This window comes from Glycine max, chromosome 12 (assembly GCF_000004515.6).
Source record: "Glycine max cultivar Williams 82 chromosome 12, Glycine_max_v4.0, whole genome shotgun sequence".
Taxonomy (NCBI): Eukaryota; Viridiplantae; Streptophyta; class Magnoliopsida; order Fabales; family Fabaceae; genus Glycine; species Glycine max.
Genome location: NC_038248.2, coordinates 32,213,534 through 32,219,533, shown reverse-complemented (window position 1 = coordinate 32,219,533; position 6,000 = coordinate 32,213,534).

Genomic DNA, 6,000 nt, shown 5'->3' with positions numbered 1-6,000 from the left:
AGAAAACTGGGGCAAATAAAGAGGGTGAGGATGAGGGAGAAACCCATGCTGTGACTGCCATTCCTATACGGCCAAGTTTCCCACCAACCCAACAATGTCATTACTCAGCCAATAACAAACTTTCTCCTTACCCACCACCCAGTTATCCACAAAGGTCATCCCTAAATCTACCACAAAGTCTGTCTACCGCACTTCCAATGACGAACACCACCTTTAGCACAAACCAAAAACACCAACCAAGAAGTGAATTTTGCAGCGAGAAAGCCTGTAGAATTCACCCCAATTCCAGTGTCCTATGCTGACTTGCTCCCATATCTAGTTGATAATTCAATGGTAGCCATAACCCTAGCCAAGGTTCATCAACCTCCATTTCTCCGAGAATACGACTCGAACGCAACGTGTGCTTGTCACGGAGAAGCCCCGGGGCGTTCCATTGAGCATGGTAGGGCTCTGAAGCGTAAGGTGCAAGGTCTAATTGATGCGGGCTGGCTGAAATTTGAGGAGAGTCGCTTGTTGAATCCTAACATTGACAAGCAACACCATACATGGGGCAATTTTGAAAGTTGTTGTTAGGTGTCCCTAATGACTCATCAGGGTTTCCAAGTTTATGCCATTATTGTAAACCACAGCTACAATGTTAAATGAAATGGATAAAGTTGATATCTTTGTCCCTCATCCTCTCACAAACGCATGTTTGCTTATTCAACTTTCACCGGAATGTGGGTGTAAGCCATTGGTCTGTTTGCTCAAGCAACCTGCGCTCCTGAGTGTTGACTTCCAAGACCGTTCAATCAAAGATTACTCATCTTGCACGTTGGTGGGGGTGCCGTAAAACAACGAGTAAAGTTCAAAACAAATAAGTTTCAAAATAAAAAATAAAAAGACATTTGATTGACTGTGTTTTCAAGTAAAAATATAGACGTTCATGTGACCTCATTTTGTCTTTTTAGAAAGAATTGAGTTATCAAGAATAGGATGTTGGACAAATGGCCTCAGTTACCTTAAGAAAAAGGGGGGTTGAATTAAGATGCAAAGACTAATCCCCAATTGAACTATCACTCTTTCTTTTTGGATTAACAATGCACCCTTAACATGAATTACTCAAAAGACAATTCAAAATAAACTTTTTTAAAGCAAAAGATAAATAGCAATAAATAAAAGAAGTTTAAAGGAAGAGAGGAATGCAAACTTGATTTATACTGGTTCGGCCACTTCCCGCGCCTACGTCCAGTCCTCAAGCAACCCACTTGAGATTTTCCACTCTCTTTGTAAAACTCCTTTTACAAAGTCTGAACCACACAGGGACAACCCTTCCCTTGTGTTCAGGAATCCTCTACAACAAGAGACCCACGGTCTCTTAATCCCTTTTCAGAAATAAGAAGAAGAGAAGAAGAGATATCTCTTAAAAGAGATAGATTGTACAATGAAGATCAATCAAAATTCTTTATTGAATATGCAAGTGGTTGACCAAGGAATCTTTTGAGAGGATAAAGACATTTCAGTTTGGAAAAACTCTTAATCTTTTGAGAGGATAAAACTTTTTTGGGCAATGAAAACTCTCTTTAAATTCGTGTTTCCAAGTCACATAAATAGACCTTTGATGGCCGTTCATAAACCATTTGAATAGATGTGACTCCTGGGAATTATATTCTGAAAATCCCCTCTGGTAATCAATTACAAGACTTATGTAATCGATTACAGGTTTTAAAAAATTTTGAATTAAAACATTTTCAAACTGCTAGTAATCGATTACCAGAGAGCAAATCTCAATTTGAAAGGATAGAATTTCTTGGTCAAACCTTTTGCTTCTTCAATTTGGAAACTTCTTCCTAAGATTCTAGAGATCAACTTGATCATATATCTTGATTTTCTTGGATTCTTGTCTTGAATAAAACTTGGAGGCACTTGATCCTTTGGCATCATCAAAACATCAAAACATCTTGCTTCTACATAGGAGTCATTTGACTTAATCCATCAACTAAAAAAAATCCTTCAACTATTTCTCGTCCTTGGAAAATTCTTTTTCCAAGAATCAACTGCTTCTTTCATTCTTCCTCACTACGAGGTCGTGAAAACAAGACAACACTTGGTACCTCTAAGCCCTACACTGGGGCAACGAAAGGCACCATGCAAAAACCTCAAGCGAACCTAGGGGCAGATTAGAAGTTCTCACCCAATAGGTTCCCTCCTACAAGGTCATAACGAAAGGCACCATGCAAAAACCTCAAGCGAACCTAGGGGCAGATTAGAAGTTCTCACCCAATAGGTTCCCTCCTACAAGGTCATGACGAAAGGCAACGATTGATGCCTCAAAGCCTTACACTGGGGCAATGAGGGGCACCGTGCATGAGCCTCAAGTGAACATAGGGGCGGATCAAAAGTTCTCACCTGTCGATGTTTTTAAAAGAAAAGGGGGGACAAACCCTAGGATTTCAATGGATTGATCAAACATCAAACGACTCCATTGCCGTCACTCCAAAATGGTCACGTGACTAAATCAAACAGAACACACACTCTGAGGGAGTTCTCGGAGAGATTTGCAAAAAAGATAGGATGAGGTTGCATGAATTATCACCTCTTTCAAAAGGACAGTCAATCTGTGTTTTCCAAAAAAATTAAATCAAAATCAAAATCACAAAATAGGGAAAGAATGTCATGAACATTGTACAACTTTCCATTACATTGCATTGTTTCATATGAAGTCCGCATTTACCAAATTTCACGACAAAGGTTGCATGCATCTGTATCCCTAAAAATCATGTTAGCTGCATAGATTTCCTACATCTAATGTCCAAATCTTGTGGATTTGGGATGACCGGCCCTCTCGATGAGTCGATCTCTTGCTTTCTCATAAGGGTGGACCCTTGGGTACTTGTACCTATCACTTTTAGAGGACTACACGTCCTCGCCAACAGAGGGCTGCACGCCCTCACCTTCAGAGGACTACATGTCCTCGCCTTGAGAGGACTACACGTCCTCACCATCAGAGGGCTGCACGCCCTCACCTCCAGAGGACTACATGTCCTCGCCTTGAGAGGGCTACACGCCCTCATCTTGGGTACTAGTTACCCTCACCGTTGAGAGGACTACACGTCCTCGCCAGCAGAGGGCTGCACGCCCTCACCTCAGAGGACTGCGTGTCCTCACCTTCAGAGGGTTACACGCCCTCGCCATCAGAGGACTGCATGTCCTCACCTTCGTAGGGCTACACGCCCTCACCTTTAGAGGACTACACGTCCTCGCCAACAGAGGGCTGCACGCCCTCACCTTGAGAGGACTACACGTCCTCGCCAACGTAGGGCTACACGCCCTCACCTTTAGAGGACTACACGTCCTCGCCTTGAGAGGACTACATGTCCTCACCATCAGAGGGCTGCACGCCCTCACCTCCAGAGGACTACACGTCCTCACCTTGAGAGGACTACATGTCCTCACCATCAGAGGGCTGCACGCCCTCACCTCTAGAGGACTACACGTCCTCGCCTTGAGAGGGCTACTCGCCCTCGCCTTGGGTACTAGTTACCCTCATCTTCAGAGGACTACATGTCCTCACCTTCGTAGGGCTACACGCCCTCACCTTTAGAGGACCACACGTCCTCACCTTCAGAGGGCTACACGCCCTCGCCATCAGAGGACTGCATGTCCTCACCTTCAGAGGGTTACACGCCCTCGCCATCAGAGGACTGCATGTCCTCACCTTCGTAGGGCTACACGCCCTCACCTTTAGAGGACTACACGTCCTCGCCAACAGAGGGTTGCACGCCCTCACCTTGAGAGGACTACACGTCCTCGCCAACGTAGGGCTACACGCCCTCACCTTTAGAGGACTACACGTCCTCGCCTTCAGAGGACTCCATGTCCTCACCATCAGAGGGCTGCACGCCCTAACCTCCAGAGGACTACACGTCCTCGCCTTGAGAGGACTACATGTCCTCACCATCAGAGGGCTGCACGCCCTCACCTCCAGCGGACTACACGTCCTCGCCTTGAGAGGGCTACTCGCCCTTCCTTGGGTACTAGTTACCCTCACCTTCAGAGGACTACATGTCCTCACCTTCGTAGGGCTACACGCCCTCACCTTTAGAGGACCACACGTCCTCACCTTCAGAGGGCTACACGCCCTCGCCATCAGAGGACTGCATGTCCTCACCTTCGTAGGGCTACACGCCCTCACCTTTAGAGGACTACACGTCCTCGCCAACAGAGGGCTACATGCCTTCACCTTTAGAGGACTACACGTCCTCTCCAACAGAGGGCTGCACGCCCTCACCTTGAGAGGACTACACGCCCTCACCTCCAGAGGACTATACATCCTCGCCTTGAGAGGGTTGCACGCCCTCACCTTTAGAGGGCTACGTGTCCTCATTTTCAGTGTGCTCCACATCCGCACCTTAAGAGAATTTAAGGTCCTCTATCCTTAAGTGCTTAACCAAGACTTGCACTCCCGGTTAAGGGACCAGTAGTTTCCTTTTAATGGTTCCTGGGCCACCCCCTGATATTGGAGGACGGCCAACTGTGTGAGCACAACCAGAGAGGGAGGCTATCACACAGCTACTATGCATACTGGGGCAAGATTTCACCCGTGCCGCTGCAAAGAGAAGAGTGCGGACCATGCGCACCAACATGACCACTCTTACACAGATATAGATGACATTGCTACTTAGCAACATTCTGCCCAGCGACCGCAATGCCAATCTCCCCCTGCGGAAGTATCAGTTGGTCTGTGCCGTCCCGACATGGGTAAGTATGCATATGGTTCAACTGATTTCTGATACCATTTATTTGTTTGCAGGGATCGCACCCACAAAGACACCCAGTGAACCTGAAGAAGTCCAACAGGTCCCTGGGGTTTCCAGCTCTGGTTACGGGCCTCTATCAGTCCTACAGGGTGCCCGTACCCCCCCGGCAAGGTCACGTCATCATAGGTAAGTATGCACATCGCTCAACTGATTTCTGATTTCATCTATTGTTTGCAGGGATCGCGACTGCAAGACACCTAGTGGACCCGAAGAAGTCCAACAGGGTCTTGGAATTGTCAAGCTCTAATTACGGGTCTCTGTCAGTTCTACGGAGTACCTGTCACCTCCAGCAAGGGCATCAGGCCCCCTACTAATCGAGCTTTCATCAAGAAGTACTGCACCCCAGACAGGCGCAGGGCGAAACACCACAGCAGCATTGGGATGGTCGGCAGCGGGAAATAGACGCACCGCCATCACCTCTAGAGTTCACCTCTGCTCATCCACAAAAAGGTTTGAGTATTGCCTACACCACATGGCCGACCAATAGGCGACCAAGTCCAAAACCAAAGGTAAGCAAAGTACTAGGTCAGTGACCGACAAGTCATAAGGCGTCCAGCTAAAGACGTTAAAGAAGCGCTACTAGGAGGCAACCTAGTACCTTTTGAATCTATGCTTGTTATTTGATCACTTTTTACAGTAGGACGCACCTAGTTGCTCATGATCCTGGGGATTTAAATAAAACAAGCACAAGCTCGAAAGGTAGTCATACCTTACAAAATATATATATGTATGTTTAGGTAGAAAGATACCTTAGATATGCATGTATGTAACAAAAAATACTTCACAAAATATATATATGTATGTTTAGGTAGAAAGATACCTCAGATATGCATGTATGTAAACAAAAAAATAGTTCACAAAATATATATATGTATATTTAGGTAGAAAGATACCTCAGATATGCATGTATGTAAACAAAAATAGTTCACAAAATATATATATGTATGTTTAGGTAGAAAAATACCTTGGATATGCATGTATATAGCAAAGATACCTCACAAAAATATACACATGTTTAGGTAGCAAAATACCTCATGAAGAAAAAAAAGGAAAAGAAGGAGAAAAAAGAAAAAATAAGTTGTCTAGCTGAAAAACCAACATGCTTTTGAAAAGAGATGACTTCCAACTTTTCTTTGGAAAAATTCACTGATCATAACTAGTTTTTGAAAAATGTGTATACACCTGAAGGGTGAACGCTGTG